The sequence below is a fragment of the Amblyomma maculatum genome, unplaced genomic scaffold (genome assembly GCF_055883805.1).
Source record: "Amblyomma maculatum isolate TAMU_Amacu unplaced genomic scaffold, ASM5588380v1 scaffold_23, whole genome shotgun sequence".
Taxonomy (NCBI): Eukaryota; Metazoa; Arthropoda; class Arachnida; order Ixodida; family Ixodidae; genus Amblyomma; species Amblyomma maculatum.
This window is the reverse complement of record NW_028146748.1, coordinates 2,653,223-2,679,464: the sequence shown is the minus strand read 5'-3', so window position 1 is coordinate 2,679,464 and position 26,242 is coordinate 2,653,223. Positions and strand designations below refer to the sequence as shown.

The following is a 26,242-nucleotide window of genomic DNA, read 5'->3' as shown; positions in this document are numbered from 1 at the left end:
TTAAAGAGTGTAGTAATTATTTACGACTGTAAATAATTATTAATAATTGTTTATGTAGCCAATGTGGTTGGTTTTACAGAGTGTGGTAATAATTAGTAAGTACACTATGCAACTATAAATAATTAGTAATAATTGTTTATCTAGCCAATGTGGTTGGTTTTACAGTGTGGTAATAATTAGTAATTATATTTTTGCAACTGTAAATAATTAGTAATAATAGTTTACCTAGCCATTGTGGTTGGTTTTGCAGAGTGTGAAAGTAATTGGTAATTATATTTACGCAAATGTAAATAATTAGTATTAAAAGTTTACCTAGCCATTGTGGTTGGTTTTACAGTGTGGTAATAATTAGTAATTATATTTACGCAACTGTAAATAATTAGTAATAATTGTTTACCTAGCCAATGTGGTTGGTTTTACAGAGTGTAGTAATTATTTACGCAACTGTAAATAATTATTAATAATTGTTTATGTAGCCAATGTGGTTGGTTTTACAGAGTGTGGTAATAATTAGTAAGTATACTATGCAACTATAAATAATTAGTAATAATTGTTTATCTAGCCAATGTGGTTGGTTTTACAGTGTGGTAATAATTAGTAATTATATTTTCGCAACTGTAAATAATTAGTAATAGTTTACCTAGCCATTGTGGTTGGTTTTGCAGAGTGTGGAAGTAATTGGTAATTATATTTACGCAAATGTAAATAATTAGTATTAAAAGTTTACCTAGCCATTGTGGTTGGTTTTACAGTGTGGTAATAATTAGTAATTATATTTACGCAACTGTAAATAATTAGTAATAATTGTTTACCTAGCCAATGTGGTTGGTTTTACAGAGTGTAGTAATTATTTACGCAACTGTAAATAATTATTAATAATTGTTTATCTAGCCAATGTGGTTGGTTTTACAGAGTGTGGTAATAATTAGTAAGTATACTATGCAATTATAAATAATTAGTAATAATTGTTTATCTAGCCAATGTGGTTGGTTTTACAGTGTGGTAATAATTAGTAATTATATTTTCGCAACTGTAAATAATTAGTAATAGTTTACCTAGCCATTGTGGTTGGTTTTGCAGAGTGTGGAAGTAATTGGTAATTATATTTACGCAAATGTAAATAATTAGTATTAAAAGTTTACCTAGCCATTGTGGTTGGTTTTACAGTGTGGTAATAATTAGTAATTATATTTACGTAACTGTAAATAATTAGTAATAATTGTTTACCTAGCCAATGTGGTTGGTTTTACAGAGTGTAGTAATTATTTACGCAACTGTAAATAATTATTAATAATTGTTTATGTAGCCAATGTGGTTGGTTTTACAGAGTGTGGTAATAATTAGTAAGTATACTATGTAACTATAAATAATTAGTAATAATTGTTTATCTAGCCAATGTGGTTGGTTTTACAGTGTGGTAATAATTAGTAATTATATTTTCGCAACTGTAAATAATTAGTAATAATTGTTTACCTAGCCAATATTGAGTAATTAGTGCAATAACCAGGACATAGCATATAAATAATTATTTACTTATTTATTTCCTTTTTAATTAGTAACTGCTCATTGATTGACATATGGACATATAAGCTATGCATTTGCACATACTGTGGTGTTGCTCTGTGATTGGTCGACACCTCCACGACGTCTTCCCTTCGCGACCAATAAGTGCTGTGGCAAAAATGTGACACTTTTGCTAACGACAACTATGAGGCAATAAAGGCTTTTGCCTTAATAGCAGTAGGTATCTGCAATAAAGCATTGCTTGCAAATGTACAAAACATTTCTGGAAAACACTGTTTTAACAGCTTGATATCAGTTGCCAGTTGTAATTTGTAACCCTGACATTATACTATTTTTTGTAATGCGGCAGAGCATTCTGGGCTTGCTGTACCTCTGCCACGGGTCTACCCGGTACTGCACTACTTCCGGGACTAGCTAAGCGACTCACGGTTTTTGGGGGAGGACAATCACAACTCAAAGATGAGGCCAACTAACTTTTTTCATTCGAGCTCACTGCTATCCATGTGCCTAACACAGCAATCCTCTCAATGCCTGTCTTATTGCATTGTTGGGCGCCTCGTGCATGCAGTGACACCTTGGGTTACTTTTTCCGCATGTCATTGCATGTGAGTCCATTATTTGAGGCAATAAAGAATGGTTTGATTAAGAATCCCCTTCAAGGGATGTGTCGAGATTTGGTAAACCATAGCTCAAGTGCTACAAACAAAAAACGGTGGACCGACGCTGTTTCTGCAACAACCGATAAGTGGCACCACTTGGGCATACATTTTTGATGGGATCGAACTGCAGTTCCTTGTCAATTTATCGCTTCTCGGCCTTTTGGCTAAGATCAAAGTGTGCATGGGGTGCGCATAAGCCAGGTCACGCATTTTTGCACTCTCTGCCACAGAGAGGTCGGTCCTCGGCCAAAAGCGCATCCCTGTCTTACTGGAGAGAAGCTCGAGGTGGCCAGCACTGACTTGCACAGCCACAAGTGCGGTGATTGCCAGCTCTCTTTTCCATCGAAAAGAGGGCTGGAAAATCATCACATGTGGCACCGCAAACAGACTGCCATGCAGGGATTACCGCCTCGTCCCGTGCCACCGTTAGCGGCGACGAGAAGACTAAGAAGGACACCATCCCGGGACGCCAGACCACCGGATCTAGAGCCCCCACAAGAAGAGGACATCAGCCAAGACGCAAGGACACCACCAGCAACGCCTCAACAAGACACCAATGTGGAGGAAGCGGGCCAGGAAGAGCCACGAACGCTAACCCCCATCTCTCCTCCTCCAGAGAGCAGCACCACGAGAGCAGCAACACCAGCACTAATTTTTCCCACCTCCCCATCCCAGCAGGATGACCAAGGAATTCCCGTGCCTGCCAGCAGCACACCCAACAGCAGCAGGGAGATGGAGAATTCACAAGATTCTCCTTCCTTGCAGGTAGGCGACGGACAACAGGCTCACCTGTCAACAATCAGCGAGGAAAGCAATACATCGCAGCTTCAAGACGACGACGGCGGCGGGCACCATGACGCAACTGCCACCCAGGGAGCACTAACTGATTCTCTTTCTGATGAACTGGAGTGCGAGGGCATACTCGTCGACCACACCAGGCGCCTCCGGTGTTTGCTGCGTGAGCCTGCGTCTGCTGAGGGTTGGGATGGTTTTCTTTCCATCTTGGAGGAGGCCATCACCGAGGTTGGAAAGGCGGTAAAGCTGCCGAAGGCTCCGGCCGGAGGTAAGCCGCGCCGTCCGACCAACCCCGACAACGCTCAGCAGATCCAGTCTCTTTACCGCAGGAATCGCCGCCGAGCAGTACGCCTGATTGTGGACGGCGAGTCGCCTATGTGCACGGTTCCTTTACAGGATCTCGAGGACCACTTCACTGCAACGTGGGGCCCCAAGGAGGTGGACACCAGCCTTCTTCTCAACAAGGCCAAGAGCAGCGACCTCACGGAATTCCCTCTAGACAAGTTCACCGAAGAGGAGGTCCTGACGAAGCTGAGGAAATGTGAGAACACCGCGCCCGGCAACGACCGAATCACCTACCAGCACTGGAAGACGACAGACCCTGAAGCAGCCTTCCTGACAGCAGCATTCAACGCCTGCCTCAAGTTCAAGAGAGTGCCCCCAGCATGGAAGGAGTCCCGGACCATCCTCATCCACAAGAAGGGACCTGTGGAGGACGTCACGAACTGGCGCCCCATCGCACTCGGGTCGACGATTTCAAAGCTGTATGCTGGGTGTCTCGCCACTCGGCTGCAGCGATGGATCGCTGAACACGAGCTGCTCTCTCGTTGTCAAAAGGGGTTCCTGCCGCACGATGGTGTGTTTGAGCACAACTTCGTGCTGCAGGAGCGCCTCGACGCAGCGAGGGGTGGCGGTGGGGAGCTGTGCGTGGCGTTCCTTGACTTCAGCAACGCCTTTGGATCTGTCGCCCACAATGCCCTCATCGACGCACTACGTGGAGCAGGCGCCGGCAGCGACTTCTGTTCGATCGTCGCTGACCTCTACAGGGACAACACCACCACCATCGTAGCACAAGAAGGGTCAACACGGCCGATCGCTATTTCTGCAGGGATTCGACAGGGATGCCCACTGAGCGGGCTCTTGTTTAATTTTGTCATTGACCCTGTTTTGCGTGCTGTGCAGGGAGGCGAGAGGCAGCACAACATCCTGGCCTACGCCGATGACCTCACCCCCCTGGCCAATGACCCGGAGATGCTTCAAGCCCGCATTAATACTGTTGAATCCCTTTCTTCTAGGCTGGGATTACAGCTTAACCCAGCGAAGTGCCGCACTCTTCATCTGAGCGGCAAAACACCGGTTGGTACAAGACTGACCCCTTTCTTTATTGCAGGAGCTGAGATCCTAATTATCCAGGATTTTGAAAGCCAGACGTTCCTGGGCCGCCCTGTAGGGTTCAACGTCTTCCCGGACAGAGCTACTGTGGACCAGGCCATCAACACCGGCCGCCGCCTGCTTAGCTCAATGCTCGCCCCTTGGCAGAGATTGGACGCTGTGAAAACATTTGTATATCCAGCGCTCAATTTCTCCATGCGGTGCGGTGTGTTGGGCAAGTCAGAGTGGGCGCGCCTCGACGATGCACTGCGACCACTAATCAAAAAGTCTCTTTATCTTCCAGGAACCGCAGCCAATGAGTACCTTTATGGCAGTGCAGCATCGGGCTCGGTCGGCATCCCCCTCGCAGCGGAACTGAGCGACATCTGCCGCATTGACAATGCATTTAAGCTCCTTTCCTCTCTTGATTTAGAGGTGCGAGATCTAGCGCTACATGCCGTTACTGCCATCACTACGAAGAGACTACGCCGACCGGCCACCGATGAGGACATCGCTGCCAACCTGACAGGGGAGACGGAGGGAGACTTCCGAGCTAGGGCTACGCAGCTTCAGTCTGTATGGACGGAGGCTCGCAAGGCTTCCCGGCGCCTGGCGGTCACGTGGGAGATGCAAGAGGGGGGCCCCAGCATCACTCGCGCCGACGTGACCGTCACGCAGAAGCAGCGCACGAAAGTGGTGAGGACACTTCGGAGCATCGCTATGCGCGCACGAGATCACAATCTCCACGAAAAGCCAAACCAGGGGAAAGTGATGGAGTGCGTAGCGGCCGACCGTAGCAGTTCCCACTTCATGAGGACGGGGCGCTTCACTCGCTTCTGCGATTGGCGCTTCGTGCACCGTGCGAGGCTGAACCTGCTGCCCCTCAATGGAGCCAGGCCGTGGGATGTCGCTGCTGACCAGCGGTGTCGGAGATGCGGGCAAGACAAGGAATCCCTCCCGCATGTTCTCTGTCACTGCATGCGCCAGAGCGTCGCCTACACCAGCCGACACAACAGGATCGTCGACCGGCTGAAGACAGCCGCTGAGAAGCGATTCACCGTCACCCATGAGAACCGGCCCGTGGGTGACACGAACCTCCGCCCAGATCTTGTTCTGGCGCGCGGGGAAACGGCGATTGTCATTGATGTCACATGTCCCTTTGACAATCGCAAAACCGCCTTCGATGCTGCACGGGAGAGTAAGGTCGCCAAGTACGAACCCGTTCGCCAATACCTGCTCCGGAAATTCCAGCGGGTCAGCATCGAGGCAGTCGTTGTTGGGGCCCTGGGCTCCTGGGACCCCAACAATGACAAAGTGATGAGGCGCCTCTGTAGCAAACGCTACATGCGTCTCTTCAAGAAGCTGGCGGTGAGCGATACCATCGCAGCTTCTCGTGAAGTCTATGCTAAACACGTAGCTGCAAATTGAAGGGCTCGCACTTCGGTGGACTTCAGCAGCTCGAGTTAGAAAGACTTCCTACACACACAACAATACACTCACCCCACAGCAGGAATAAAACTTTACAGATGAGATTTCCCCTAAAAAGGAATGAACAACAACAGTAGGTGTCTGCAATAAAACTGCTAGGAAATGTACAAAACATTTCTGAAAAACACTCTGTTCTTAACAGCTTAATATCTGTTACGGGTTCTAATTGTACCCATGATATTAAACTGATTTTTGTAGCGCGGCGGAGTGTTCGGGGCTTGCTCCAACTCCGCCACGGGTCGACCCGGTACTGCACTACTTCCGGGACCGGCCCAGCATCTCCCCCTTTTGGGGGGAGAAGGCACAATTGAAAAAAAACAGAAAAACTGCTTTGTTTTGTTCTAGAAATTTTTGGACTTTTTTTTTCCGACTTTTTTTTCCGACTTTTTTTTCCGACTTTTTTTTCCGACTTTTTTTTCCGACTTTTTTTTCCGACTTTTTTCCGACTTTTACTGTTATGTGGTTGGTTTTACAGAGTGTAGTAATTATTTACGCAACTGTAAATAATTATTAATAATTGTTTATGTAGCCAATGTGGTTGGTTTTACAGAGTGTGGTAATAATTAGTAAGTATACTATGCAACTATAAATAATTAGTAATAAAAGTTTACCTAGCCATTGTGGTTGGTTTTACAGTGTGGTAATAATTAGTAATTATATTTACGCAACTGTAAATAATTAGTAATAATAGTTTACCTAGCAATTGTGGTTGGTTTTACAGAGTGTGGTTATAATTAGTAATTATATTCACGCAACTGTCAATAATTAGTAATAATTATTTACGCAACTGTAAATAATTATTAATAATTGTTTATGTAGCCAATGTGGTTGGTTTTACAGAGTGTGGTAATAATTAGTAAGTATACTATGCAACTATAAATAATTAGTAATAATTGTTTATCTAGCCAATGTGGTTGGTTTTACAGTGTGGTAATAATTAGTAATTATATTTTCGCAACTGTAAATAATTAGTAATAATAGTTTACCTAGCCATTGTGGTTGGTTTTACAGTGTGGAAGTAATTGGTAATTATATTTACGCAAATGTAAATAATTAGTATTAAAAGTTTACCTAGCCATTGTGGTTGGTTTTACAGTGTGGTAATAATTAGTAATTATATTTACGCAACTGTAAATAATTAGTAATAACAGTTTACCTAGCAATTGTGGTTGGTTTTACAGAGTGTGGTTATAATTAGTAATTATATTCACGCAACTGTCAATAATTAGTAATAATTATTTACGCAACTGTAAATAATTATTAATAATTGTTTATGTAGCCAATGTGGTTGGTTTTACAGAGTGTGGTAATAATTAGTAAGTATACTATGCAACTATAAATAATTAGTAATAATTGTTTATCTAGCCAATGTGGTTGGTTTTACAGTGTGGTAATAATTAGTAATTATATTTTCGCAACTGTAAATAATTAGTAATAATAGTTTACCTAGCCATTGTGGTTGGTTTTACAGTGTGGAAGTAATTGGTAATTATATTTACGCAAATGTAAATAATTAGTATTAAAAGTTTACCTAGCCATTGTGGTTGGTTTTACAGTGTGGTAATAATTAGTAATTATATTTACGCAACTGTAAATAATTAGTAATAACAGTTTACCTAGCAATTGTGGTTGGTTTTACAGAGTGTGGTTATAATTAGTAATTATATTCACGCAACTGTCAATAATTAGTAATAATTATTTACGCAACTGTAAATAATTATTAATAATTGTTTATGTAGCCAATGTGGTTGGTTTTACAGAGTGTGGTAATAATTAGTAAGTATACTATGCAACTATAAATAATTAGTAATAATTGTTTATCTAGCCAATGTGGTTGGTTTTACAGTTTGGTAATAATTAGTAATTATATTTTCGCAACTGTAAATAATTAGTAATAATAGTTTACCTAGCCATTGTGGTTGGTTTTACAGTGTGGAAGTAATTGGTAATTATATTTACGCAAATGTAAATAATTAGTATTAAAAGTTTACCTAGCCATTGTGGTTGGTTTTACAGTGTGGTAATAATTAGTAATTATATTTACGCAACTGTAAATAATTAGTAATAACAGTTTACCTAGCAATTGTGGTTGGTTTTACAGAGTGTGGTTATAATTAGTAATTATATTCACGCAACTGTCAATAATTAGTAATAATTGTTTACCTAGCCAATGTGGTTGGTTTTAAAGAGTGTAGTAATTATTTACGACTGTAAATAATTATTAATAATTGTTTATGTAGCCAATGTGGTTGGTTTTACAGAGTGTGGTAATAATTAGTAAGTACACTATGCAACTATAAATAATTAGTAATAATTGTTTATCTAGCCAATGTGGTTGGTTTTACAGTGTGGTAATAATTAGTAATTATATTTTTGCAACTGTAAATAATTAGTAATAATAGTTTACCTAGCCATTGTGGTTGGTTTTGCAGAGTGTGGAAGTAATTGGTAATTATATTTACGCAAATGTAAATAATTAGTATTAAAAGTTTACCTAGCCATTGTGGTTGGTTTTACAGTGTGGTAATAATTAGTAATTATATTTACGCAACTGTAAATAATTAGTAATAATTGTTTACCTAGCCAATGTGGTTGGTTTTACAGAGTGTAGTAATTATTTACGCAACTGTAAATAATTATTAATAATTGTTTATGTAGCCAATGTGGTTGGTTTTACAGAGTGTGGTAATAATTAGTAAGTATACTATGCAACTATAAATAATTAGTAATAATTGTTTATCTAGCCAATGTGGTTGGTTTTACAGTGTGGTAATAATTAGTAATTATATTTTCGCAACTGTAAATAATTAGTAATAGTTTACCTAGCCATTGTGGTTGGTTTTGCAGAGTGTGGAAGTAATTGGTAATTATATTTACGCAAATGTAAATAATTAGTATTAAAAGTTTACCTAGCCATTGTGGTTGGTTTTACAGTGTGGTAATAATTAGTAATTATATTTACGCAACTGTAAATAATTAGTAATAATTGTTTACCTAGCCAATGTGGTTGGTTTTACAGAGTGTAGTAATTATTTACGCAACTGTAAATAATTATTAATAATTGTTTATCTAGCCAATGTGGTTGGTTTTACAGAGTGTGGTAATAATTAGTAAGTATACTATGCAACTATAAATAATTAGTAATAATTGTTTATCTAGCCAATGTGGTTGGTTTTACAGTGTGGTAATAATTAGTAATTATATTTTCGCAACTGTAAATAATTAGTAATAGTTTACCTAGCCATTGTGGTTGGTTTTGCAGAGTGTGGAAGTAATTGGTAATTATATTTACGCAAATGTAAATAATTAGTATTAAAAGTTTACCTAGCCATTGTGGTTGGTTTTACAGTGTGGTAATAATTAGTAATTATATTTACGTAACTGTAAATAATTAGTAATAATTGTTTACCTAGCCAATGTGGTTGGTTTTACAGAGTGTAGTAATTATTTACGCAACTGTAAATAATTATTAATAATTGTTTATGTAGCCAATGTGGTTGGTTTTACAGAGTGTGGTAATAATTAGTAAGTATACTATGTAACTATAAATAATTAGTAATAATTGTTTATCTAGCCAATGTGGTTGGTTTTACAGTGTGGTAATAATTAGTAATTATATTTTCGCAACTGTAAATAATTAGTAATAATTGTTTACCTAGCCAATATTGAGTAATTAGTGCAATAACCAGGACATAGCATATAAATAATTATTTACTTATTTATTTCCTTTTTAATTAGTAACTGCTCATTGATTGACATATGGACATATAAGCTATGCATTTGCACATACTGTGGTGTTGCTCTGTGATTGGTCGACACCTCCACGACGTCTTCCCTTCGCGACCAATAAGTGCTGTGGCAAAAATGTGACACTTTTGCTAACGACAACTATGAGGCAATAAAGGCTTTTGCCTTAATAGCAGTAGGTATCTGCAATAAAGCATTGCTTGCAAATGTACAAAACATTTCTGGAAAACACTGTTTTAACAGCTTGATATCAGTTGCCAGTTGTAATTTGTAACCCTGACATTATACTATTTTTTGTAATGCGGCAGAGCATTCTGGGCTTGCTGTACCTCTGCCACGGGTCTACCCGGTACTGCACTACTTCCGGGACTAGCTAAGCGACTCACGGTTTTTGGGGGAGGACAATCACAACTCAAAGATGAGGCCAACTAACTTTTTTCATTCGAGCTCACTGCTATCCATGTGCCTAACACAGCAATCCTCTCAATGCCTGTCTTATTGCATTGTTGGGCGCCTCGTGCATGCAGTGACACCTTGGGTTACTTTTTCCGCATGTCATTGCATGTGAGTCCATTATTTGAGGCAATAAAGAATGGTTTGATTAAGAATCCCCTTCAAGGGATGTGTCGAGATTTGGTAAACCATAGCTCAAGTGCTACAAACAAAAAACGGTGGACCGACGCTGTTTCTGCAACAACCGATAAGTGGCACCACTTGGGCATACATTTTTGATGGGATCGAACTGCAGTTCCTTGTCAATTTATCGCTTCTCGGCCTTTTGGCTAAGATCAAAGTGTAGTATTGGCACATTATTCGGTATCCTTTACATATAAGTGTATGTATATTGTGGTTCACATTGTCAATGTATCGTGCTCTATCAGTTTGGAAGTCAATAAACTTCTCTTTGTGTAGTATCTGTTCTTAACAGCTTAATATCTGTTACGGGTTCTAATTGTACCCATGATATTAAACTGATTTTTGTAGCGCGGCGGAGTGTTCGGGGCTTGCTCCAACTCCGCCACGGGTCGACCCGGTACTGCACTACTTCCGGGACCGGCCCAGCATCTCCCCCTTTTGGGGGGAGAAGGCACAATTGAAAAAAAACAGAAAAACTGCTTTGTTTTGTTCTAGAAATTTTTGGACTTTTTTTTTCCGACTTTTTTTTCCGACTTTTTTTCCGACTTTTTTTTCCGACTTTTTTTTCCGACTTTTTTTTCCGACTTTTACTGTTATGTGGTTGGTTTTACAGAGTGTAGTAATTATTTACGCAACTGTAAATAATTATTAATAATTGTTTATGTAGCCAATGTGGTTGGTTTTACAGAGTGTGGTAATAATTAGTAAGTATACTATGCAACTATAAATAATTAGTAATAAAAGTTTACCTAGCCATTGTGGTTGGTTTTACAGTGTGGTAATAATTAGTAATTATATTTACGCAACTGTAAATAATTAGTAATAATAGTTTACCTAGCAATTGTGGTTGGTTTTACAGAGTGTGGTTATAATTAGTAATTATATTCACGCAACTGTCAATAATTAGTAATAATTATTTACGCAACTGTAAATAATTATTAATAATTGTTTATGTAGCCAATGTGGTTGGTTTTACAGAGTGTGGTAATAATTAGTAAGTATACTATGCAACTATAAATAATTAGTAATAATTGTTTATCTAGCCAATGTGGTTGGTTTTACAGTGTGGTAATAATTAGTAATTATATTTTCGCAACTGTAAATAATTAGTAATAATAGTTTACCTAGCCATTGTGGTTGGTTTTACAGTGTGGAAGTAATTGGTAATTATATTTACGCAAATGTAAATAATTAGTATTAAAAGTTTACCTAGCCATTGTGGTTGGTTTTACAGTGTGGTAATAATTAGTAATTATATTTACGCAACTGTAAATAATTAGTAATAACAGTTTACCTAGCAATTGTGGTTGGTTTTACAGAGTGTGGTTATAATTAGTAATTATATTCACGCAACTGTCAATAATTAGTAATAATTGTTTACCTAGCCAATGTGGTTGGTTTTAAAGAGTGTAGTAATTATTTACGACTGTAAATAATTATTAATAATTGTTTATGTAGCCAATGTGGTTGGTTTTACAGAGTGTGGTAATAATTAGTAAGTACACTATGCAACTATAAATAATTAGTAATAATTGTTTATCTAGCCAATGTGGTTGGTTTTACAGTGTGGTAATAATTAGTAATTATATTTTCGCAACTGTAAATAATTAGTAATAATAGTTTACCTAGCCATTGTGGTTGGTTTTGCAGAGTGTGGAAGTAATTGGTAATTATATTTACGCAAATGTAAATAATTAGTATTAAAAGTTTACCTAGCCATTGTGGTTGGTTTTACAGTGTGGTAATAATTAGTAATTATATTTACGCAACTGTAAATAATTAGTAATAATTGTTTACCTAGCCAATGTGGTTGGTTTTACAGAGTGTAGTAATTATTTACGCAACTGTAAATAATTATTAATAATTGTTTATGTAGCCAATGTGGTTGGTTTTACAGAGTGTGGTAATAATTAGTAAGTATACTATGCAACTATAAATAATTAGTAATAATTGTTTATCTAGCCAATGTGGTTGGTTTTACAGTGTGGTAATAATTAGTAATTATATTTTCGCAACTGTAAATAATTAGTAATAGTTTACCTAGCCATTGTGGTTGGTTTTGCAGAGTGTGGAAGTAATTGGTAATTATATTTACGCAAATGTAAATAATTAGTATTAAAAGTTTACCTAGCCATTGTGGTTGGTTTTACAGTGTGGTAATAATTAGTAATTATATTTACGCAACTGTAAATAATTAGTAATAATTGTTTACCTAGCCAATGTGGTTGGTTTTACAGAGTGTAGTAATTATTTACGCAACTGTAAATAATTATTAATAATTGTTTATCTAGCCAATGTGGTTGGTTTTACAGAGTGTGGTAATAATTAGTAAGTATACTATGCAACTATAAATAATTAGTAATAATTGTTTATCTAGCCAATGTGGTTGGTTTTACAGTGTGGTAATAATTAGTAATTATATTTTCGCAACTGTAAATAATTAGTAATAGTTTACCTAGCCATTGTGGTTGGTTTTGCAGAGTGTGGAAGTAATTGGTAATTATATTTACGCAAATGTAAATAATTAGTATTAAAAGTTTACCTAGCCATTGTGGTTGGTTTTACAGTGTGGTAATAATTAGTAATTATATTTACGTAACTGTAAATAATTAGTAATAATTGTTTACCTAGCCAATGTGGTTGGTTTTACAGAGTGTAGTAATTATTTACGCAACTGTAAATAATTATTAATAATTGTTTATGTAGCCAATGTGGTTGGTTTTACAGAGTGTGGTAATAATTAGTAAGTATACTATGCAACTATAAATAATTAGTAATAATTGTTTATCTAGCCAATGTGGTTGGTTTTACAGTGTGGTAATAATTAGTAATTATATTTTCGCAACTGTAAATAATTAGTAATAATTGTTTACCTAGCCAATATTGAGTAATTAGTGCAATAACCAGGACATAGCATATAAATAATTATTTACTTATTTATTTCCTTTTTAATTAGTAACTGCTCATTGATTGACATATGGACATATAAGCTATGCATTTGCACATACTGTGGTGTTGCTCTGTAATTGGTCGACACCTCCACGACGTCTTCCCTTCGCGACCAATAAGTGCTGTGGCAAAAATGTGACACTTTTGCTAACGACAACTATGAGGCAATAAAGGCTTTTGCCTTAATAGCAGTAGGTATCTGCAATAAAGCATTGCTTGCAAATGTACAAAACATTTCTGGAAAACACTGTTTTAACAGCTTGATATCAGTTGCCAGTTGTAATTTGTAACCCTGACATTATACTATTTTTTGTAATGCGGCAGAGCATTCTGGGCTTGCTGTACCTCTGCCACGGGTCTACCCGGTACTGCACTACTTCCGGGACTAGCTAAGCGACTCACGGTTTTTGGGGGAGGACAATCACAACTCAAAGATGAGGCCAACTAACTTTTTTCATTCGAGCTCACTGCTATCCATGTGCCTAACACAGCAATCCTCTCAATGCCTGTCTTATTGCATTGTTGGGCGCCTCGTGCATGCAGTGACACCTTGGGTTACTTTTTCCGCATGTCACTGCATGTGAGTCCATTATTTGAGGCAATAAAGAATGGTTTGATTAAGAATCCCCTTCAAGGGATGTGTCGAGATTTGGTAAACCATAGCTCAAGTGCTACAAACAAAAAACGGTGGACCGACGCTGTTTCTGCAACAACCGATAAGTGGCACCACTTGGGCATACATTTTTGATGGGATCGAACTGCAGTTCCTTGTCAATTTATCGCTTCTCGGCCTTTTGGCTAAGATCAAAGTGTACTTCAGCAGCTCGAGTTAGAAAGACTTCCTACACGCACAACAATACACTCACCCCACAGCAGGAATAAAACTTTACAGATGAGATTTCCCCTAAAAAGGAATGAACAACAACAGTAGGTGTCTGCAATAAAACTGCTAGGAAATGTACAAAACATTTCTGAAAAACACTCTGTTCTTAACAGCTTAATATCTGTTACGGGTTCTAATTGTACCCATGATATTAAACTGATTTTTGTAGCGCGGCGGAGTGTTCGGGGCTTGCTCCAACTCCGCCACGGGTCGACCCGGTACTGCACTACTTCCGGGACCGGCCCAGCATCTCCCCCTTTTGGGGGGAGAAGGCACAATTGAAAAAAAAACAGAAAAACTGCTTTGTTTTGTTCTAGAAATTTTTGGACTTTTTTTTTCCGACTTTTTTTTCCGACTTTTTTTTCCGACTTTTTTTTCCGACTTTTTTTTCCGACTTTTTTTTCCGACTTTTTTCCGACTTTTACTGTTATGTGGTTGGTTTTACAGAGTGTAGTAATTATTTACGCAACTGTAAATAATTATTAATAATTGTTTATGTAGCCAATGTGGTTGGTTTTACAGAGTGTGGTAATAATTAGTAAGTATACTATGCAACTATAAATAATTAGTAATAAAAGTTTACCTAGCCATTGTGGTTGGTTTTACAGTGTGGTAATAATTAGTAATTATATTTACGCAACTGTAAATAATTAGTAATAATAGTTTACCTAGCAATTGTGGTTGGTTTTACAGAGTGTGGTTATAATTAGTAATTATATTCACGCAACTGTCAATAATTAGTAATAATTATTTACGCAACTGTAAATAATTATTAATAATTGTTTATGTAGCCAATGTGGTTGGTTTTACAGAGTGTGGTAATAATTAGTAAGTATACTATGCAACTATAAATAATTAGTAATAATTGTTTATCTAGCCAATGTGGTTGGTTTTACAGTGTGGTAATAATTAGTAATTATATTTTCGCAACTGTAAATAATTAGTAATAATAGTTTACCTAGCCATTGTGGTTGGTTTTACAGTGTGGAAGTAATTGGTAATTATATTTACGCAAATGTAAATAATTAGTATTAAAAGTTTACCTAGCCATTGTGGTTGGTTTTACAGTGTGGTAATAATTAGTAATTATATTTACGCAACTGTAAATAATTAGTAATAACAGTTTACCTAGCAATTGTGGTTGGTTTTACAGAGTGTGGTTATAATTAGTAATTATATTCACGCAACTGTCAATAATTAGTAATAATTGTTTACCTAGCCAATGTGGTTGGTTTTAAAGAGTGTAGTAATTATTTACGACTGTAAATAATCATTAATAATTGTTTATGTAGCCAATGTGGTTGGTTTTACAGAGTGTGGTAATAATTAGTAAGTACACTATGCAACTATAAATAATTAGTAATAATTGTTTATCTAGCCAATGTGGTTGGTTTTACAGTGTGGTAATAATTAGTAATTATATTTTCGCAACTGTAAATAATTAGTAATAATAGTTTACCTAGCCATTGTGGTTGGTTTTGCAGAGTGTGGAAGTAATTGGTAATTATATTTACGCAAATGTAAATAATTAGTATTAAAAGTTTTCCTAGCCATTGTGGTTGGTTTTACAGTGTGGTAATAATTAGTAATTATATTTACGCAACTGTAAATAATTAGTAATAATTGTTTACCTAGCCAATGTGGTTGGTTTTACAGAGTGTAGTAATTATTTACGCAACTGTAAATAATTATTAATAATTGTTTATGTAGCCAATGTGGTTGGTTTTACAGAGTGTGGTAGTAATTAGTAAGTATACTATGCAACTATAAATAATTAGTAATAATTGTTTATCTAGCCAATGTGGTTGGTTTTACAGTGTGGTAATAATTAGTAATTATATTTTCGCAACTGTAAATAATTAGTAATAGTTTACCTAGCCATTGTGGTTGGTTTTGCAGAGTGTGGAAGTAATTGGTAATTATATTTACGCAAATGTAAATAATTAGTATTAAAAGTTTACCTAGCCATTGTGGTTGGTTTTACAGTGTGGTAATAATTAGTAATTATATTTACGTAACTGTAAATAATTAGTAATAATTGTTTACCTAGCCAATGTGGTTGGTTTTACAGAGTGTAGTAATTATTTACGCAACTGTAAATAATTATTAATAATTGTTTATGTAGCCAATGTGGTTGGTTTTACAGAGTGTGGTAATAATTAGTAAGTATACTATGCAACTATAAATAATTAGTAATAATTGTTTATCTAGCCAATGTGGTTGGTTTTACAGTGTGGTAATAATTAGTAATTATATTTTCGCAACTGTAAATAATTAGTAATAATTGTTTACCTAGCCAATATTGAGTAATTAGTGCAATAACCAGGACATAGCATATAAATAATTATTTACTTATTTATTTCCCTTTTAATTAGTAACTGCTCATTGATTGACATATGGACATATAAGCTATGCATTTGCACATACTGTGGTGTTGCTCTGTGATTGGTCGACACCTCCACGACGTCTTCCCTTCGCGACCAATAAGTGCTGTGGCAAAAATGTGACACTTTTGCTAACGACAACTATGAGGCAATAAAGGCTTTTGCCTTAATAGCAGTAGGTATCTGCAATAAAGCATTGCTTGCAAATGTACAAAACATTTCTGGAAAACACTGTTTTAACAGCTTGATATCAGTTGCCAGTTGTAATTTGTAACCCTGATATTATACTATTTTTTGTAATGCGGCAGAGCATTCTGGGCTTGCTGTACCTCTGCCACGGGTCTACCCGGTACTGCACTACTTCCGGGACTAGCTAAGCGACTCACGGTTTTTGGGGGAGGACAATCACAACTCAAAGATGAGGCCAACTAACTTTTTTCATTCGAGCTCACTGCTATCCATGTGCCTAACACAGCAATCCTCTCAATGCCTTTCTTATTGCATTGTTGGGCGCCTCGTGCATGCAGTGACACCTTGGGTTACTTTTTCCGCATGTCATTGCATGTGAGTCCATTATTTGAGGCAATAAAGAATGGTTTGATTAAGAATCCCCTTCAAGGGATGTGTCGAGATTTGGTAAACCATAGCTCAAGTGCTACAAACAAAAAACGGTGGACCGACGCTGTTTCTGCAACAACCGATAAGTGGCACCACTTGGGCATACATTTTTGATGGGATCGAACTGCAGTTCCTTGTCAATTTATCGCTTCTCGGCCTTTTGGCTAAGATCAAAGTGTAGTATTGGCACATTATTCGGTATCCTTTACATATAAGTGTATGTATATTGTGGTTCACATTGTCAATGTATCGTGCTCTATCAGTTTGGAAGTCAATAAACTTCTCTTTGTGTAGTATCTGTTCTTAACAGCTTAATATCTGTTACGGGTTCTAATTGTACCCATGATATTAAACTGATTTTTGTAGCGCGGCGGAGTGTTCGGGGCTTGCTCCAACTCCGCCACGGGTCGACCCGGTACTGCACTACTTCCGGGACCGGCCCAGCATCTCCCCCTTTTGGGGGGAGAAGGCACAATTGAAAAAAAACAGAAAAACTGCTTTGTTTTGTTCTAGAAATTTTTGGACTTTTTTTTTCCGACTTTTTTTTCCGACTTTTTTTCCGACTTTTTTTTCCGACTTTTTTTTCCGACTTTTTTTTCCGACTTTTACTGTTATGTGGTTGGTTTTACAGAGTGTAGTAATTATTTACGCAACTGTAAATAATTATTAATAATTGTTTATGTAGCCAATGTGGTTGGTTTTACAGAGTGTGGTAATAATTAGTAAGTATACTATGCAACTATAAATAATTAGTAATAAAAGTTTACCTAGCCATTGTGGTTGGTTTTACAGTGTGGTAATAATTAGTAATTATATTTTCGCAACTGTAAATAATTAGTAATAGTTTACCTAGCCATTGTGGTTGGTTTTGCAGAGTGTGGAAGTAATTGGTAATTATATTTACGCAAATGTAAATAATTAGTATTAAAAGTTTACCTAGCCATTGTGGTTGGTTTTACAGTGTGGTAATAATTAGTAATTATATTTACGCAACTGTAAATAATTAGTAATAATTGTTTACCTAGCCAATGTGGTTGGTTTTACAGAGTGTAGTAATTATTTACGCAACTGTAAATAATTATTAATAATTGTTTATCTAGCCAATGTGGTTGGTTTTACAGAGTGTGGTAATAATTAGTAAGTATACTATGCAACTATAAATAATTAGTAATAATTGTTTATCTAGCCAATGTGGTTGGTTTTACAGTGTGGTAATAATTAGTAATTATATTTTCGCAACTGTAAATAATTAGTAATAGTTTACCTAGCCATTGTGGTTGGTTTTGCAGAGTGTGGAAGTAATTGGTAATTATATTTACGCAAATGTAAATAATTAGTATTAAAAGTTTACCTAGCCATTGTGGTTGGTTTTACAGTGTGGTAATAATTAGTAATTATATTTACGTAACTGTAAATAATTAGTAATAATTGTTTACCTAGCCAATGTGGTTGGTTTTACAGAGTGTAGTAATTATTTACGCAACTGTAAATAATTATTAATAATTGTTTATGTAGCCAATGTGGTTGGTTTTACAGAGTGTGGTAATAATTAGTAAGTATACTATGCAACTATAAATAATTAGTAATAATTGTTTATCTAGCCAATGTGGTTGGTTTTACAGTGTGGTAATAATTAGTAATTATATTTTCGCAACTGTAAATAATTAGTAATAATTGTTTACCTAGCCAATATTGAGTAATTAGTGCAATAACCAGGACATAGCATATAAATAATTATTTACTTATTTATTTCCTTTTTAATTAGTAACTGCTCATTGATTGACATATGGACATATAAGCTATGCATTTGCACATACTGTGGTGTTGCTCTGTAATTGGTCGACACCTCCACGACGTCTTCCCTTCACGACCAATAAGTGCTGTGGCAAAAATGTGACACTTTTGCTAACGACAACTATGAGGCAATAAAGGCTTTTGCCTTAATAGCAGTAGGTATCTGCAATAAAGCATTGCTTGCAAATGTACAAAACATTTCTGGAAAACACTGTTTTAACAGCTTGATATCAGTTGCCAGTTGTAATTTGTAACCCTGACATTATACTATTTTTTGTAATGCGGCAGAGCATTCTGGGCTTGCTGTACCTCTGCCACGGGTCTACCCGGTACTGCACTACTTCCGGGACTAGCTAAGCGACTCACGGTTTTTGGGGGAGGACAATCACAACTCAAAGATGAGGCCAACTAACTTTTTTCATTCGAGCTCACTGCTATCCATGTGCCTAACACAGCAATCCTCTCAATGCCTGTCTTATTGCATTGTTGGGCGCCTCGTGCATGCAGTGACACCTTGGGTTACTTTTTCCGCATGTCACTGCATGTGAGTCCATTATTTGAGGCAATAAAGAATGGTTTGATTAAGAATCCCCTTCAAGGGATGTGTCGAGATTTGGTAAACCATAGCTCAAGTGCTACAAACAAAAAACGGTGGACCGACGCTGTTTCTGCAACAACCGATAAGTGGCACCACTTGGGCATACATTTTTGATGGGATCGAACTGCAGTTCCTTGTCAATTTATCGCTTCTCGGCCTTTTGGCTAAGATCAAAGTGTACTTCAGCAGCTCGAGTTAGAAAGACTTCCTACACGCACAACAATACACTCACCCCACAGCAGGAATAAAACTTTACAGATGAGATTTCCCCTAAAAAGGAATGAACAACAACAGTAGGTGTCTGCAATAAAACTGCTAGGAAATGTACAAAACATTTCTGAAAAACACTCTGTTCTTAACAGCTTAATATCTGTTACGGGTTCTAATTGTACCCATGATATTAAACTGATTTTTGTAGCGCGGCGGAGTGTTCGGGGCTTGCTCCAACTCCGCCACGGGTCGACCCGGTACTGCACTACTTCCGGGACCGGCCCAGCATCTCCCCCTTTTGGGGGGAGAAGGCACAATTGAAAAAAAAACAGAAAAACTGCTTTGTTTTGTTCTAGAAATTTTTGGACTTTTTTTTTCCGACTTTTTTTTCCGACTTTTTTTTCCGACTTTTTTTTCCGACTTTTTTTTCCGACTTTTTTTTCCGACTTTTTTCCGACTTTTACTGTTATGTGGTTGGTTTTACAGAGTGTAGTAATTATTTACGCAACTGTAAATAATTATTAATAATTGTTTATGTAGCCAATGTGGTTGGTTTTACAGAGTGTGGTAATAATTAGTAAGTATACTATGCAACTATAAATAATTAGTAATAAAAGTTTACCTAGCCATTGTGGTTGGTTTTACAGTGTGGTAATAATTAGTAATTATATTTACGCAACTGTAAATAATTAGTAATAATAGTTTACCTAGCAATTGTGGTTGGTTTTACAGAGTGTGGTTATAATTAGTAATTATATTCACGCAACTGTCAATAATTAGTAATAATTATTTACGCAACTGTAAATAATTATTAATAATTGTTTATGTAGCCAATGTGGTTGGTTTTACAGAGTGTGGTAATAATTAGTAAGTATACTATGCAACTATAAATAATTAGTAATAATTGTTTATCTAGCCAATGTGGTTGGTTTTACAGTGTGGTAATAATTAGTAATTATATTTTCGCAACTGTAAATAATTAGTAATAATAGTTTACCTAGCCATTGTGGTTGGTTTTACAGTGTGGAAGTAATTGGTAATTATATTTACGCAAATGTAAATAATTAGTATTAAAAGTTTACCTAGCCATTGTGGTTGGTTTTACAGTGTGGTAATAATTAGTAATTATATTTACGCAACTGTAAATAATTAGTAATAACAGTTTACCTAGCAATTGTGGTTGGTTTTACAGAGTGTGGTTATAATTAGTAATTATATTCACGCAACTGTCAATAATTAGTAATAATTGTTTACCTAGCCAATGTGGTTGGTTTTAAAGAGTGTAGTAATTATTTACGACTGTAAATAATTATTAATAATTGTTTATGTAGCCAATGTGGTTGGTTTTACAGAGTGTGGTAATAATTAGTAAGTACACTATGCAACTATAAATAATTAGTAATAATTGTTTATCTAGCCAATGTGGTTGGTTTTACAGTGTGGTAATAATTAGTAATTATATTTTCGCAACTGTAAATAATTAGTAATAATAGTTTACCTAGCCATTGTGGTTGGTTTTGCAGAGTGTGGAAGTAATTGGTAATTATATTTACGCAAATGTAAATAATTAGTATTAAAAGTTTTCCTAGCCATTGTGGTTGGTTTTACAGTGTGGTAATAATTAGTAATTATATTTACGCAACTGTAAATAATTAGTAATAATTGTTTACCTAGCCAATGTGGTTGGTTTTACAGAGTGTAGTAATTATTTACGCAACTGTAAATAATTATTAATAATTGTTTATGTAGCCAATGTGGTTGGTTTTACAGAGTGTGGTAATAATTAGTAAGTATACTATGCAACTATAAATAATTAGTAATAATTGTTTATCTAGCCAATGTGGTTGGTTTTACAGTGTGGTAATAATTAGTAATTATATTTTCGCAACTGTAAATAATTAGTAATAGTTTACCTAGCCATTGTGGTTGGTTTTGCAGAGTGTGGAAGTAATTGGTAATTATATTTACGCAAATGTAAATAATTAGTATTAAAAGTTTACCTAGCCATTGTGGTTGGTTTTACAGTGTGGTAATAATTAGTAATTATATTTACGTAACTGTAAATAATTAGTAATAATTGTTTACCTAGCCAATGTGGTTGGTTTTACAGAGTGTAGTAATTATTTACGCAACTGTAAATAATTATTAATAATTGTTTATGTAGCCAATGTGGTTGGTTTTACAGAGTGTGGTAATAATTAGTAAGTATACTATGCAACTATAAATAATTAGTAATAATTGTTTATCTAGCCAATGTGGTTGGTTTTACAGTGTGGTAATAATTAGTAATTATATTTTCGCAACTGTAAATAATTAGTAATAATTGTTTACCTAGCCAATATTGAGTAATTAGTGCAATAACCAGGACATAGCATATAAATAATTATTTACTTATTTATTTCCCTTTTAATTAGTAACTGCTCATTGATTGACATATGGACATATAAGCTATGCATTTGCACATACTGTGGTGTTGCTCTGTGATTGGTCGACACCTCCACGACGTCTTCCCTTCGCGACCAATAAGTGCTGTGGCAAAAATGTGACACTTTTGCTAACGACAACTATGAGGCAATAAAGGCTTTTGCCTTAATAGCAGTAGGTATCTGCAATAAAGCATTGCTTGCAAATGTACAAAACATTTCTGGAAAACACTGTTTTAACAGCTTGATATCAGTTGCCAGTTGTAATTTGTAACCCTGATATTATACTATTTTTTGTAATGCGGCAGAGCATTCTGGGCTTGCTGTACCTCTGCCACGGGTCTACCCGGTACTGCACTACTTCCGGGACTAGCTAAGCGACTCACGGTTTTTGGGGGAGGACAATCACAACTCAAAGATGAGGCCAACTAACTTTTTTCATTCGAGCTCACTGCTATCCATGTGCCTAACACAGCAATCCTCTCAATGCCTGTCTTATTGCATTGTTGGGCGCCTCGTGCATGCAGTGACACCTTGGGTTACTTTTTCCGCATGTCATTGCATGTGAGTCCATTATTTGAGGCAATAAAGAATGGTTTGATTAAGAATCCCCTTCAAGGGATGTGTCGAGATTTGGTAAACCATAGCTCAAGTGCTACAAACAAAAAACGGTGGACCGACGCTGTTTCTGCAACAACCGATAAGTGGCACCACTTGGGCATACATTTTTGATGGGATCGAACTGCAGTTCCTTGTCAATTTATCGCTTCTCGGCCTTTTGGCTAAGATCAAAGTGTAGTATTGGCACATCATTCGGTATCCTTTACATATAAGTGTATGTATATTGTGGTTCACATTGTCAATGTATCGTGCTCTATCAGTTTGGAAGTCAATAAACTTCTCTTTGTGTAGTATCTGTTCTTAACAGCTTAATATCTGTTACGGGTTCTAATTGTACCCATGATATTAAACTGATTTTTGTAGCGCGGCGGAGTGTTCGGGGCTTGCTCCAACTCCGCCACGGGTCGACCCGGTACTGCACTACTTCCGGGACCGGCCCAGCATCTCCCCCTTTTGGGGGGAGAAGGCACAATTGAAAAAAAAACAGAAAAACTGCTTTGTTTTGTTCTAGAAATTTTTGGACTTTTTTTTTCCGACTTTTTTTTCCGACTTTTTTTTCCGACTTTTTTTTCCGACTTTTTTTTCCGACTTTTACTGTTATGTGGTTGGTTTTACAGAGTGTAGTAATTATTTACGCAACTGTAAATAATTATTAATAATTGTTTATGTAGCCAATGTGGTTGGTTTTACAGAGTGTGGTAATAATTAGTAAGTATACTATGCAACTATAAATAATTAGTAATAAAAGTTTACCTAGCCATTGTGGTTGGTTTTACAGTGTGGTAATAATTAGTAATTATATTTACGCAACTGTAAATAATTAGTAATAATAGTTTACCTAGCAATTGTGGTTGGTTTTACAGAGTGTGGTTATAATTAGTAATTATATTCACGCAACTGTCAATAATTAGTAATAATTATTTACGCAACTGTAAATAATTATTAATAATTGTTTATGTAGCCAATGTGGTTGGTTTTACAGAGTGTGGTAATAATTAGTAAGTATACTATGCAACTATAAATAATTAGTAATAATTGTTTATCTAGCCAATGTGGTTGGTTTTACAGTGTGGTAATAATTAGTAATTATATTTTCGCAACTGTAAATAATTAGTAATAATAGTTTACCTAGCCATTGTGGTTGGTTTTACAGTGTGGAAGTAATTGGTAATTATATTTACGCAAATGTAAATAATTAGTATTAAAAGTTTACCTAGCCATTGTGGTTGGTTTTACAGTGTGGTAATAATTAGTAATTATATTTACGCAACTGTAAATAATTAGTAATAACAGTTTACCTAGCAATTGTGGTTGGTTTTACAGAGTGTGGTTATAATTAGTAATTATATTCACGCAACTGTCAATAATTAGTAATAATTGTTTACCTAGCCAATGTGGTTGGTTTTAAAGAGTGTAGTAATTATTTACGACTGTAAATAATTATTAATAATTGTTTATGTAGCCAATGTGGTTGGTTTTACAGAGTGTGGTAATAATTAGTAAGTACACTATGCAACTATAAATAATTAGTAATAATTGTTTATCTAGCCAATGTGGTTGGTTTTACAGTGTGGTAATAATTAGTAATTATATTTTCGCAACTGTAAATAATTAGTAATAATAGTTTACCTAGCCATTGTGGTTGGTTTTGCAGAGTGTGGAAGTAATTGGTAATTATATTTACGCAAATGTAAATAATTAGTATTAAAAGTTTACCTAGCCATTGTGGTTGGTTTTACAGTGTGGTAATAATTAGTAATTATATTTACGCAACTGTAAATAATTAGTAATAATTGTTTACCTAGCCAATGTGGTTGGTTTTACAGAGTGTAGTAATTATTTACGCAACTGTAAATAATTATTAATAATTGTTTATGTAGCCAATGTGGTTGGTTTTACAGAGTGTGGTAATAATTAGTAAGTATACTATGTAACTATAAATAATTAGTAATAATTGTTTATCTAGCCAATGTGGTTGGTTTTACAGTGTGGTAATAATTAGTAATTATATTTTCGCAACTGTAAATAATTAGTAATAGTTTACCTAGCCATTGTGGTTGGTTTTGCAGAGTGTGGAAGTAATTGGTAATTATATTTACGCAAATGTAAATAATTAGTATTAAAAGTTTACCTAGCCATTGTGGTTGGTTTTACAGTGTGGTAATAATTAGTAATTATATTTACGCAACTGTAAATAATTAGTAATAATTGTTTACCTAGCCAATGTGGTTGGTTTTACAGAGTGTAGTAATTATTTACGCAACTGTAAATAATTATTAATAATTGTTTATCTAGCCAATGTGGTTGGTTTTACAGAGTGTGGTAATAATTAGTAAGTATACTATGCAACTATAAATAATTAGTAATAATTGTTTATCTAGCCAATGTGGTTGGTTTTACAGTGTGGTAATAATTAGTAATTATATTTTCGCAACTGTAAATAATTAGTAATAGTTTACCTAGCCATTGTGGTTGGTTTTGCAGAGTGTGGAAGTAATTGGTAATTATATTTACGCAAATGTAAATAATTAGTATTAAAAGTTTACCTAGCCATTGTGGTTGGTTTTACAGTGTGGTAATAATTAGTAATTATATTTACGTAACTGTAAATAATTAGTAATAATTGTTTACCTAGCCAATGTGGTTGGTTTTACAGAGTGTAGTAATTATTTACGCAACTGTAAATAATTATTAATAATTGTTTATGTAGCCAATGTGGTTGGTTTTACAGAGTGTGGTAATAATTAGTAAGTATACTATGCAACTATAAATAATTAGTAATAATTGTTTATCTAGCCAATGTGGTTGGTTTTACAGTGTGGTAATAATTAGTAATTATATTTTCGCAACTGTAAATAATTAGTAATAATTGTTTACCTAGCCAATATTGAGTAATTAGTGCAATAACCAGGACATAGCATATAAATAATTATTTACTTATTTATTTCCTTTTTAATTAGTAACTGCTCATTGATTGACATATGGACATATAAGCTATGCATTTGCACATACTGTGGTGTTGCTCTGTAATTGGTCGACACCTCCACGACGTCTTCCCTTCGCGACCAATAAGTGCTGTGGCAAAAATGTGACACTTTTGCTAACGACAACTATGAGGCAATAAAGGCTTTTGCCTTAATAGCAGTAGGTATCTGCAATAAAGCATTGCTTGCAAATGTACAAAACATTTCTGGAAAACACTGTTTTAACAGCTTGATATCAGTTGCCAGTTGTAATTTGTAACCCTGACATTATACTATTTTTTGTAATGCGGCAGAGCATTCTGGGCTTGCTGTACCTCTGCCACGGGTCTACCCGGTACTGCACTACTTCCGGGACTAGCTAAGCGACTCACGGTTTTTGGGGGAGGACAATCACAACTCAAAGATGAGGCCAACTAACTTTTTTCATTCGAGCTCACTGCTATCCATGTGCCTAACACAGCAATCCTCTCAATGCCTGTCTTATTGCATTGTTGGGCGCCTCGTGCATGCAGTGACACCTTGGGTTACTTTTTCCGCATGTCACTGCATGTGAGTCCA

At 36.0% G+C, this 26,242-nt stretch overlaps 16 pseudogenes; all 16 read left to right on the top strand.

Annotated features, from left to right (window-relative positions):
• The first annotated feature begins 1,777 nt into the window (after positions 1-1,777).
• LOC146171229 (U2 spliceosomal RNA) lies at positions 1,778-1,948 on the top strand (annotated as a pseudogene).
• A 3,997-nt stretch (positions 1,949-5,945) lies between these two features.
• On the top strand, positions 5,946-6,118 carry LOC146171228 (U2 spliceosomal RNA; annotated as a pseudogene).
• Positions 6,119-9,796: 3,678 nt separating this feature from the next.
• Positions 9,797-9,967, top strand: LOC146171227 (U2 spliceosomal RNA; annotated as a pseudogene).
• Positions 9,968-10,346: 379 nt separating this feature from the next.
• On the top strand, positions 10,347-10,464 carry LOC146171226 (U2 spliceosomal RNA; annotated as a pseudogene).
• Positions 10,465-10,478: 14 nt separating this feature from the next.
• LOC146171225 (U2 spliceosomal RNA) lies at positions 10,479-10,651 on the top strand (annotated as a pseudogene).
• A 2,746-nt stretch (positions 10,652-13,397) lies between these two features.
• Positions 13,398-13,568, top strand: LOC146171224 (U2 spliceosomal RNA; annotated as a pseudogene).
• A 563-nt stretch (positions 13,569-14,131) lies between these two features.
• On the top strand, positions 14,132-14,304 carry LOC146171223 (U2 spliceosomal RNA; annotated as a pseudogene).
• A 2,344-nt stretch (positions 14,305-16,648) lies between these two features.
• Positions 16,649-16,819, top strand: LOC146171222 (U2 spliceosomal RNA; annotated as a pseudogene).
• A 379-nt stretch (positions 16,820-17,198) lies between these two features.
• On the top strand, positions 17,199-17,316 carry LOC146171221 (U2 spliceosomal RNA; annotated as a pseudogene).
• Positions 17,317-17,330: 14 nt separating this feature from the next.
• On the top strand, positions 17,331-17,503 carry LOC146171220 (U2 spliceosomal RNA; annotated as a pseudogene).
• A 1,537-nt stretch (positions 17,504-19,040) lies between these two features.
• On the top strand, positions 19,041-19,211 carry LOC146171219 (U2 spliceosomal RNA; annotated as a pseudogene).
• Positions 19,212-19,774: 563 nt separating this feature from the next.
• On the top strand, positions 19,775-19,947 carry LOC146171218 (U2 spliceosomal RNA; annotated as a pseudogene).
• A 2,344-nt stretch (positions 19,948-22,291) lies between these two features.
• On the top strand, positions 22,292-22,462 carry LOC146171217 (U2 spliceosomal RNA; annotated as a pseudogene).
• Positions 22,463-22,841: 379 nt separating this feature from the next.
• Positions 22,842-22,959, top strand: LOC146171216 (U2 spliceosomal RNA; annotated as a pseudogene).
• A 14-nt stretch (positions 22,960-22,973) lies between these two features.
• LOC146171215 (U2 spliceosomal RNA) lies at positions 22,974-23,146 on the top strand (annotated as a pseudogene).
• A 2,735-nt stretch (positions 23,147-25,881) lies between these two features.
• Positions 25,882-26,052, top strand: LOC146171214 (U2 spliceosomal RNA; annotated as a pseudogene).
• The last annotated feature ends 190 nt before the right edge of the window (positions 26,053-26,242 follow it).